The following is a 12,195-nucleotide window of genomic DNA, read 5'->3' as shown; positions in this document are numbered from 1 at the left end:
TCTGACAAAGTCCAGCAGTAACAGCCTGCTCTCTGACAGAATGTCCAGCTGTAACAGCCTATTGCCTGACAGAAAGTCCAGCAGATTCCAGCAGTAACAGCCTGCTGCCTGACAAAGTCCAGCAGTAACAGCCTGCTCTCTGACAGAATGTCCAGCTGTAACAGCCTATTGCCTGACAGAAAGTCCAGCAGATTCCAGCTGTAACAGCCTGCTGCCTGACAAAGTCCAGCTGTAACAGCCTGCTGTCTGACAGAAAGTCCAGCTGTAACAGCCTGCTGTCTGACAGAATGTCCAGCAGATTCCAGCAGTAACAGCCTGCTGTCTGACAAAGTCCAGCAGTAACAGCCTGCTCTCTGACAGAATGTCCAGCTGTAACAGCCTATTGCCTGACAGAAAGTCCAGCAGATTCCAGCAGTAACAGCCTGCTGCCTGACAAAGTCCAGCAGTAACAGCCTGCTCTCTGACAGAATGTCCAGCTGTAACAGCCTATTGCCTGACAGAAAGTCCAGCAGATTCCAGCTGTAACAGCCTGCTGCCTGACAAAGTCCAGCAGTAACAGCCTGCTCTCTGACAGAATGTCCAGCTGTAACAGCCTGCTGCCTGACAGAAAGTCCAGCAGAGTCCAGCAGTAACAGCCTGCTGCCTGATAGAAAGTCCAGCAGATTCCAGCAGTAACAGCCTGCTGTCTGACAAAGTCCAGCAGTAACAGCCTGCTCTCTGACAGAATGTCCAGCTGTAACAGCCTATTGCCTGACAGAAAGTCCAGCAGATTCCAGCAGTAACAGCCTGCTGCCTGACAAAGTCCAGCAGTAACAGCCTGCTCTCTGACAGAATGTCCAGCTGTAACAGCCTGCTGCCTGACAGAAAGTCCAGGAGATTCCAGCAGTAACCTCCTGCTGCCTGACAGAAAGTCCAGCAGATTCCAGCAGTAACTGCCTGCTGTCTGACAGAATGTCCAGCAGATTCCAGCTGTAAAAGCCTGTTGTCTGACAGAAAGTTCAGCTGTAACAGCCTGCTGCCTGACAGAATGTCCAGTAGATTCCAGCTGTAACAGCCTGCTGTCTGACAGAAATACCAGCTGTAACAGCCTGCTGCCTGACAGAAAGTCCAGCAGATTCCAGCAGTAACTGCCTGCTGTCTGACAGAATGTCCAGCAGATTCCAGCTGTAAAAGCCTGTTGTCTGACAGAAAGTTCAGCTGTAACAGCCTGCTGCCTGACAGAATGTCCAGTAGATTCCAGCTCTAACAGCCTGCTGTCTGACAGAAATACCAGCTGTAACAGCCTGCTGTCTGACAGAATGTCCAGCAGATTCCAGCTGTAACAGCCTGCTGTCTGACAGAATGTCCAGCAGATTCCAGCAGTAACAGCCTGCTTTCTGACAGAATGTCCAGCAGATTCCAGCTGTAACAGCCTGCTGTCTGACAGAATGTCCAGCAGTAACATCCTGCTGTCTGACAGAATGTCCAGCAGATTCCAGCTGTAACAGCCTGCTGTCTGACAGAATGTCCAGCAGTAACAGCCTGCTGTCTGACAGAAAGTCCAGCAGATTCCAGCAGTAACAGCCTGCTGCCTGACAGAATGTCCAGCTGTAACAGCCTGCTGCCTGACAGAAAGTCCAGCAGATTCCAGCAGTAACTGCCTGCTGCCTGACAGAAAGTCCAGCTGTAACAGCCTGCTGTCTGACAGAAAGTCCAGCAGATTCCAACAGTAACTGCCTGCTGCCTGACAGAATGTCCAGCTTTAACAGCCTGCTGCCTGACAGAAAGTCCAGCAGATTCCAGCAGTAACTGCCTGCTGTCTGACAGAATGTCCAGCTTTAACAGCCTGCTGTCTGACAGAAAGTCCAGCAGATTCCAGCTGTAACAGGCTGCTGTCTGAAAACATGTCCAGCAGATCCCAGCTGTAACAGCCTGCTGTCTGACAGAAAGTCCAGCTGTAACAGCCTGCTGCCTGACAGAAAGTCCAGCAGATTCCAGCAGTAACAGCCTGCTGCCTGATAGAATGTCCAGCAGATTCCAGCTGTAACAGCCTGCTGTCTGACATAATGTCCAGCAGATTCCAGCTGTAACAGCCTGCTGTCTGACAGAAATTCCAGCTGTAACAGCCTGCTGCCTGACAGAAAGTCCAGCAGTATCCAGCTGTAACAGCCTGCTGCCTGACAGAAAGTCCAGCATATTCCAGTAGTAACAGCCTGCTCCCTGACAGAATGTCCAGCAGATTCCAGCTGTAACAGCCTGCTGCCTGACAGAAAGTCCAGCAGATTCCAGCAGTAACAGCCTGCTGCCTGACAGAAAGTCCAGCAGATTCCAGCTGTAAAAGCCTGTTGTCTGACAGAAAGTTCAGCTGTAACAGCCTGCTGCCTGACAGAATGTCCAGTAGATTCCAGCTCTAACAGCCTGCTGTCTGACAGAAATACCAGCTGTAACAGCCTGCTGTCTGACAGAATGTCCAGCAGATTCCAGCTGTAACAGCCTGCTGTCTGACAGAATGTCCAGCAGATTCCAGCAGTAACAGCCTGCTTTCTGACAGAATGTCCAGCAGATTCCAGCTGTAACAGCCTGCTGTCTGACAGAATGTCCAGCAGTAACATCCTGCTGTCTGACAGAATGTCCAGCAGATTCCAGCTGTAACAGCCTGCTGTCTGACAGAATGTCCAGCAGTAACAGCCTGCTGTCTGACAGAAAGTCCAGCAGATTCCAGCAGTAACAGCCTGCTGCCTGACAGAATGTCCAGCTGTAACAGCCTGCTGCCTGACAGAAAGTCCAGCAGATTCCAGCAGTAACTGCCTACTGCCTGACAGAAAGTCCAGCTGTAACAGCCTGCTGTCTGACAGAAAGTCCAGCAGATTCCAACAGTAACTGCCTGCTGCCTGACAGAATGTCCAGCTTTAACAGCCTGCTGCCTGACAGAAAGTCCAGCAGATTCCAGCAGTAACTGCCTGCTGTCTGACAGAATGTCCAGCTTTAACAGCCTGCTGTCTGACAGAAAGTCCAGCAGATTCCAGCTGTAACAGGCTGCTGTCTGAAAACATGTCCAGCAGATCCCAGCTGTAACAGCCTGCTGTCTGACAGAAAGTCCAGCTGTAACAGCCTGCTGCCTGACAGAAAGTCCAGCATATTCCAGTAGTAACAGCCTGCTCCCTGACAGAATGTCCAGCAGATTCCAGCTGTAACAGCCTGCTGCCTGACAGAAAGTCCAGCAGATTCCAGCAGTAACAGCCTGCTGCCTGACAGAAAGTCCAGCAGATTCCAGCAGTAACTGCCTGCTGCCTGACAGAATGTCCAGCTTCAACAGCCTGCTGCCTGACAGAAAGTCCAGCAGATTTCAGCAGTAACTGCCTGCTGTCTGACAGAATGTCCAGCAGATTCCAGCTGTAACAGCCTGCTGTCTGACAGAATGTCCAGCAGATTCCATCTGTAACAGCCTGCTGTCTGACAGAAAGTCCAGCTATAACAGCCTGCTGTCTGACAGAATGTCCAGCAGATTCCAGCTGTAACAGCCTGCTGCCTGACAGAAAGTCCAGCAGATTACAGCAGTAACAGCCTGCTGTCTGACAAAGTCCAGCAGTAACAGCCTATTGCCTGACAGAAAGTCCAGCAGATTCCAGCAGTAACAGCCTGCTGCCTGACAAAGTCCAGCAGTAACAGCCTGCTGCCTGACAGAAAGTCCAGCTGTAACAGCCTGCTGTCTGACAGAAAGTCCAGCAGTAACAGCCTGCTGTCTGACAGAATGTCCAGCAGATTCCAGCTGTAACAGCCTGCTGTCTGAAAAAATGTCCAGCAGATTCCAGCTGTAACAGCCTGCTGTCTGACAGAAAGTCCAGCTGTAACAGCCTGCTGTCTGACAGAATGTCCAGCAGATTCCAGCTGTGATAGCCTGCTGTCTGACAGAATGTCCAGCAGATTCCAGCTGTAACAGCCTGCTGCCTGACAGAATGTCCAGCAGATTCCGGCTGTGATAGCCTGCTGTCTGATAGAAAGTCCAGCAGATTCCAGCAGTAACAGCCTGCTGCCTGACAGAATGTCCAGCAGATTCCAGCTGTGATAGCCTGCTGTCTGATAGAAAGTCCAGCATATTCCAGCAGTAACAGCCTGCTGCCTAACATAATGTCCAGCAGATTCCAGCTGTAACAGCCTGCTGCCTGACAGAAAGTTCCGCAGATTCCAGCAGTAACAGCCTGCTGCCTGATAGAAAGTCCAGCAGATTCCAGCAGTAACAGCCTGCTGTCTGACAGAATGTCCAGCTGTAACAGCCTGCTGCCTGACAGAAAGTCCAGCAGATTCCAGCAGTAACTGCCTGCTGCCTAACAGAAAGTCCAGCAGATTCCAGCAGTAACAGCCTGCTGCCTGACAGAAAGTCCAGCAGTAACAGCCTGCTGTCTGACAGAATGTCCAGCAGATTCCAGCTGTAACAGCCTGCTGTCTGAAAAAATGTCCAGCAGATTCCAGCTGTAACAGCCTGCTGTCTGACAGAAAGTCCAGCTGTAACAGCCTGCTGTCTGACAGAATGTCCAGCAGATTCCAGCTGTGATAGCCTGCTGTCTGACAGAATGTCCAGCAGATTCCAGCTGTAACAGCCTGCTGCCTGACAGAATGTCCAGCAGATTCCAGCTGTGATAGCCTGCTGTCTGATAGAAAGTCCAGCAGATTCCAGCAGTAACAGCCTGCTGCCTGACAGAATGTCCAGCAGATTCCAGCTGTGATAGCCTGCTGTCTGATAGAAAGTCCAGCATATTCCAGCAGTAACAGCCTGCTGCCTAACAGAATGTCCAGCAGATTCCAGCTGTAACAGCCTTCTGCCTGACAGAAAGTTCTGCAGATTCCAGCAGTAACAGCCTGCTGCCTGATAGAAAGTCCAGCAGATTCCAGCAGTAACAGCCTGCTGTCTGACAGAATGTCCAGCTGTAACAGCCTGCTGCCTGACAGAAAGTCCAGCAGATTCCAGCAGTAACTGCCTGCTGCCTAACAGAAAGTCCAGCAGATTCCAGCAGTAACAGCCTGCTGCCTGACAGAAAGTCCAGCTGTAACATTCTGCTGCCTGACAGAAAGTCCAGCAGATTCCAGCAGTAACTGACTGCTGTCTGACAGAATGTCCAGCAGATTCCAGCTGTAACAGCCTGCTGTCTGACAGAAAGTCCAGCTGTAACAGCCTGCTGTCTGACAGAATGTCCAGCATATTCCAGCTGTAACAGCCTGCTGTCTGACAGAATGTCCTGCAGATTCCAGCTGTAACAGCCTGCGGTCTGACAGAATGTCCAGCAGATTCCAGCTGTAACAGCCTGCTGCCTGACAGAATGTCCAGCAGTAACATCCTGCTGTCTGACAGAATGTCCAGCAGTAACAGCCTGCTGTCTGACAGAAAGTCCAGCAGTTACAGCCTGCTTTCTGACAGAAAGTCCAGCAGATTCCAGCAGTAACAGCCTGCTGCCTGACAGAATGTCCAGCAGATTCCAGCTGTAACAGCCTGCTGTCTGACAGAATGTCCAGCAGATTCCAGCTGTAACAGCCTGCTGTCTGACAGAATGTCCAGCAGATTCCAGCTGTAACAGCCTGCTGTCTGACAGAATGTCCAGCAGATTCCAGCTGTAACAGCCTGCTGTCTGACAGAATGTCCAGCAGTAACATCCTGCTGTCTGACAGAAAGTCCAGCAGTAACAGCCTGCTGCCTGACAGAATGTCCAGCAGTAACAGCTTGCTGTCTGACAGAAAGTCCAGCAGTAACAGCCTGCTGCCTGACCAGTCCAGCAGATTCCAGCAGTAACTGCCTGCTTTCTGACAAAGTCCAGCAGATTCCAGCATTAACAGCCCGCTGCCTGGTTGGTTCACAGAGGGAAATCCTCCACATCCGTCTCTGCGTGTCACGCTGGCTGACTCTGTGTGGGCGGCATCCCACTCACTGAGAGTGGCCACAGGGAGGATTACAGCGCCAACTGAATCGCTGGACAGATACAGATGCAGGACACTATCCATAAAACCTTGGTTCCATTGGTGTCATAGACTGTAATACTATGTGAATCCTCCATTATTCAGACATCACTAACTCTATTGTGTAAATGTTAAATGACTGACTGAGTAATACTGTAAAAGTCTTGAGCTAATTGTGTGTTTTGATTCCCTCGTAGGTCTCTAATTTCCTGCTCCTGATGTTGGGGAGATTAATGTTTTGACAGCCTGGCCTACAGGATGCAATAGCAGGACATGCTGCACTACAGTGGTTTGTTTCACTTGATCTGCCTGTCTGAAGACTGACAACATAACGATGATGATGATCCAAGAGTGAAGCACCAGAAAGAAATTAAGAAGAGGGTAGGAGGACTAGGACTCCCCCCCCCCCCCCCCCCCCCCTGAAAATCATATTCTGGGATCCCTCTGTATTAATGTAGCTCGTTTTAGACTACTACACTGTTTATCCTACAGTTACTCTGTATTAATGTAGCTCGTTTTAGACTACTACACTGTTTATCCTACAGTTACTCTGTATTAATGTAGCTCGTTTTAGACTACTACACTGTTTATCCTACAGTTACTCTGTATTAATGTAGCTCGTTTTAGACTACTACACTGTTTATCCTACAGTTGCTCTGTATTAATGTAGCTCATTTTAGACTACTACACTGTTTATCCTAGTTACTCTGTATTAATGTAGCTCGTTTTAGACTACTACACTGTTTATCCAACAGTTACTCTGTATTAATGTAGCTCGTTTTAGACTACTACACTGTTTATCCTACAGTTACTCTGTATTAATGTAGCTCGTTTTAGACTACTACACTGTTTATCCTAGTTACTCTGTATTAATGTAGCTCGTTTTAGACTACTACACTGTTTATCCTAGTTACTCTGTATTAATGTAGCTCGTTTTAGACTACTACACTGTTTATCCTACAGTTACTCTGTATTAATGTAGCTCGTTTTAGACTACTACACTGTTTATCCAACAGTTACTCTGTATTAATGTAGCTCGTTTTAGACTACTACACTGTTTATCCTACAGTTACTCTGTATTAATGTAGCTCGTTTTAGACTACTACACTGTTTATCCTACAGTTACTCTGTATTAATGTAGCTCGTTTTAGACTACTACACTGTTTATCCTACAGTTACTCTGTATTAATGTAGCTCGTTTTAGACTACTACACTGTTTATCCTACAGTTACTCTGTATTAATGTAGCTCGTTTTAGACTACTACACTGTTTATCCTACAGTTACTCTGTATTAATGTAGCTCGTTTTAGACTACTACACTGTTTATCCTACAGTTACTCTGTATTAATGTAGCTCGTTTTAGACTACTACACTGTTTATCCTACAGTTGCTCTGTATTAATGTAGCTCATTTTAGACTACTACACTGTTTATCCTAGTTACTCTGTATTAATGTAGCTCGTTTTAGACTACTACACTGTTTATCCTACAGTTACTCTGTATTAATGTAGCTCGTTTTAGACTACTACACTGTTTATCCTACAGTTACTCTGTATTAATGTAGCTCATTTTAGACTACTACACTGTTTATCCTACAGTTACTCTGTATTAATGTAGCTCGTTTTAGACTACTACACTGTTTATCCTACAGTTACTCTGTATTAATGTAGCTCGTTTTAGACTACTACACTGTTTATCCTACAGTTACTCTGTATTAATGTAGCTCGTTTTAGACTACTACACTGTTTATCCTACAGTTGCTCTGTATTAATGTAGCTCATTTTAGACTACTACACTGTTTATCCTAGTTACTCTGTATTAATGTAGCTCGTTTTAGACTACTACACTGTTTATCCTACAGTTACTCTGTATTAATGTAGCTCGTTTTAGACTACTACACTGTTTATCCTACAGTTGCTCTGTATTAATGTAGCTCATTTTAGACTACTACACTGTTTATCCTAGTTACTCTGTATTAATGTAGCTCGTTTTAGACTACTACACTGTTTATCCTATTTACTCTGTATTAATGTAGCTCGTTTTAGACTACTACACTGTTTATCCTACAGTTGCTCTGTATTAATGTAGCTCATTTTAGACTACTACACTGTTTATCCTAGTTACTCTGTATTAATGTAGCTCGTTTTAGACTACTACACTGTTTATCCTACAGTTACTCTATATTAATGTAGCTCATTTTAGACTACTACACTGTTTATCCTACAGTTACTCTGTATTAATGTAGCTCGTTTTAGACTACTACACTGTTTATCCTACAGTTACTCTGTATTAATGTAGCTCGTTTTAGACTACTACACTGTTTATCCTACAGGTACTCTGTATTAATGTAGCTCGTTTTAGACTACTACACTGTTTATCCTACAGTTACTCTGTATTAATGTAGCTCGTTTTAGACTACTACACTGTTTATCCTACAGTTGCTCTGTATTAATGTAGCTCAGTTTAGACTACTACACTGTTTATCCTAGTTACTCTGTATTAATGTAGCTCGTTTTAGACTACTACACTTTTTATCCTAGTTACTCTGTATTAATGTAGCTCGTTTTAGACTACTACACTGTTTATCCTAGTTACTCTGTATTAATGTAGCTCGTTTTAGACTACTACACTGTTTATCCTACAGTTACTCTGTATTAATGTAGCTCGTTTTAGACTACTACACTGTTTATCCTAGTTACTCTGTATTCATCTGTATTAATGTAGCTAGTTTTAGACTACTACACTGTTTATCCTAGTTACTCTGTATTAATGTAGCTCGTTTTAGACTACTACACTGTTTATCCTAGTTACTCTGTATTAATGTAGCTCGTTTTAGACTACTACACTGTTTATCCTACAGTTACTCTGTATTAAAGCGCACATTGTGATGTGTATTGAATGACATTGATCATTTCAATAAATTAAAATATTGGTAAGAATAATGATCATTTATATAAAATGCATAAACTGCATGCCATGCAGGCTAAAATAAATGGATCTATAGATACGCCAAGCATACAGGCTAAAATAAATGGATCTATAGATACGCCAAGCATACAGGCTAAAATAAATGGATCTATAGATACGCCAAGCATACAGGCTAAAAGAAATGGATCTATAGATACGCCAAGCATACATAACTATTCAGGAATGTCTTGGCTTGGTTTTTAATTTTGGGTCTGGGTTTTGTTTCAGGGTTTTATTCCCCACAATATGTTTTTCATTATTATTTATATAAAACGTACCCCAACCTCACCAGCTGTGTTTCTTCAGTGATTTCTCCTTATTTGTGGCTGTATTATAAATGTATCTGGTCAATCAAACAATAGGCAGTTTGAAACTTTAGAACCTCGTCCCCAGGCTCAATTTCTAGGTTCAGAGAGAGCGAAAGAGAGCTGACGGGTGGGCGAGATTACAAACCTTATGACATTTCACTGACATAAATTCATTTGGTCTGCTTTTCACTTTTCCAGGTTCTTTAAAGAACAGCTGTAATTGGTTACATGAGTTTCTGTTGCAGTCAACCCTGCAGGCTGCTTTAGAGCCACAGCACTGTACTGCAGATCGCTTTACCTTGACTTTGATGTATTATTCTTACTGGTCTATTGGCTGGTGGGAGGGTTTGCTGCAGCATACTTTGATAAGATAATATGTGGCTCCTGCTGTGACGGGCTTGTTTTAGTAGAGCTGGCCTGGCCAAGGTATTGATCCAGGGTGTTACTTTATCCTGAACTGGAGCACAACAGAGGAATATTCACACAGACCCAACATGCTTCTCAAACTATGCAACAGTAGATTTTTCATAAAACCAAGAGCAAAATAGAAAGAACAGAAGTTATAGCTTTGCTGTAGGGTGGTAAGTAAATCCACACATTAGTGCTAATCTAGGGTTGCAAAGGGAGGGTTTATTACTAAAATCTTTCTAAGTTTACCAATAAATGACCATCATTTTGGTAACTTTAAAGTTTTTGGGGAATTTTATCAGATGACATCTAGTGGCCTTTTTGGGTTCTTCAGATTATAACAGGTGTGCTGTAATTATCTCTGGCCCTCTGTGGCTCTAGCAGATGTAGACTATATAAAAAATCTTATAAAATGATTCTAAAATAAAACATAGAATGACAAAGCTGTAAAATATTATCCTAAATATAAATCATCAACTTAGTGAATACCATTGGTGTTTAAATGTGAGCGTCTCTCAGCATGAAATATTTTATTTATTTATAGAAATATGTCTTTGTTTGAAATGTTTTGGCGCCAAATTGGTGGCAGTTGTGAAAAAGAGTTCCAGAGTTAATTTTAAATAATGCCATTGTTGATTAGATGTTTTTTAAATTAATTTGGCTATTTTTCTTAAATCATACAGTATGGTTTATCTACTAGAAACTCATGGACAATATAAACATATATAATAAATGAATAGTATATATGAATACATGTTTTAAAAGTTACCATAGATTCTATTAATTACTGAAGATTCCGGTAACATTTGGTAAATTACCAGTAGTTTAGCAACCCTAGTGCTAGTGGTTTATTATTTATTATAGTGATAATGTGACTAAGATTTACTCCAATGATTAAAATAACCTATCAGGGAATCTGATGGAATGCTGGCATTTATCATTCTGTCATATTTGCTGATGTTGGCTAGGTGATACAGTTCTTATGGGCTGGGTTTACACAAGCAGACCAATTTTCTTTCCACTAATTGGTCTTTTGACCAATCATATCAGATGTTTTCACAACAGCTTTTTTCCAGAGCTGATCTGATTGGTTAAAAGACCAATTAGTGAAGAAATATCTGAATTTGATTGCCTGTGTAATCTCAGCCATGAAGGCTGAGACTGCTACCATACTTTCCCTCCCCTCTGCTATAGACTGGGAATCGTTATCACTGTGGAATCATCATTAATTGATGTGCTTTGGCTCTGGTGTATACAGTGCATTCGGAAAGTTTTCAGACCCCTTGACTTTTTCCAAATTTTGGTACGTTACAGCCTAATTCTAAAATGTATTAAATTGTTTTTTTCCATCATCAATCTACACACAATACCCCATAATGACAAACCAAACACAGGTTTAGACATTTTTGCAAATGTATAAAAAACTGAAATAACACATTTACATAAGTATTCAGACCCTTTACTCAGTACTTTGCACCTTTGGCAGCAATTACAGCCTCAAGTCTTCTTGGGTATGACGCTACAAGCTTGGCAGACCTGTATTTGGGGAGTTTCTCCCATTGTTCTCTGCAGATCCTCTCAAGCTCTGGAAGGTTGGATGGGGAGCGTCGCTGCACAGCTATTTTAAGGTCTCTCGAGAGATGTTCGGTCGGGTTGAAGTCCAGGCTCTGGCTGGGCCACTCAAGGACATTCAGAGACTTGTCCTGAATCCACTTCTGCATTGTCTTGGCTGTGTGCTTAGGGTCATTGTCCTGTTGGACAGTGAACCTTCGCCCCAGTCTGAGGTCCTGAGCACTAGGTTCTCATCAAGGATCTCTGTACTCTGTATCATGGTTTCATCAGACCAGAGAATCTTGTTTCTCATGGTCTGAGAGTCCTTTAGGTGCCTTTTGGCAATCTCCAAGCAGGCTGTCATGTGCATTTTACTGAAGAGTGGCTTCTGTCTGGCAACTCTACCATAAAGGCCTGATTGTTGGAATGCTGCAGAGATGGTTGTCCTTCTGGAAGGTTCTCCCATCTCCACAGAGGAACTCTGGAGTTCTATCAGAGTGACCATCGGGTTCTTGGTCACCTCCCTGACCAAGGTCCTTCTCCCCCGATTTCTCAGTTAGGCCGGGCGGCCAGCTCTAGGAAGAGTCTTGGTGGTTCCAAACTCCTTCCATTTAAGAATGATGGAGGCCACTGTGTTCTTGGGGACCTTGAACGTTTCAGATCTGTACCTGTGTTCTTGGGGACCTAGATCTGTACCTCGACACAGTCCTGTCTCTGAGCTCTATGGACAATTCGACCTCATGGCTTGGTTTTCGCTCTGACACACACTGTCAACTGTGGGACCTTATATAGACAGGTGTGTGCTTTTCCAAATCATGTCAAATCAATTGAATTTACCACAGGTGGACTCCCAAGTTGTAGAAATATCTCAATGGATGATCAATGGAAACAGGATCCACCTGAGCTCAAGTCTCATAGCAAAGGGTCTGAATACTTACGTAAATAAGGTATTTCTGTTTTTTAAATTACCTGAAATTTCTCTAAACCTGTTTTCTCTTTGTTATTGTGGGGTATTGTGTGTAGATTGATGAGAACAT

The sequence above is a fragment of the Oncorhynchus mykiss genome, chromosome 1, assembly GCF_013265735.2.
Source record: "Oncorhynchus mykiss isolate Arlee chromosome 1, USDA_OmykA_1.1, whole genome shotgun sequence".
NCBI lineage: Eukaryota > Metazoa > Chordata > Actinopteri > Salmoniformes > Salmonidae > Oncorhynchus > Oncorhynchus mykiss.
Note: the sequence above shows the minus strand (reverse complement) of the source record.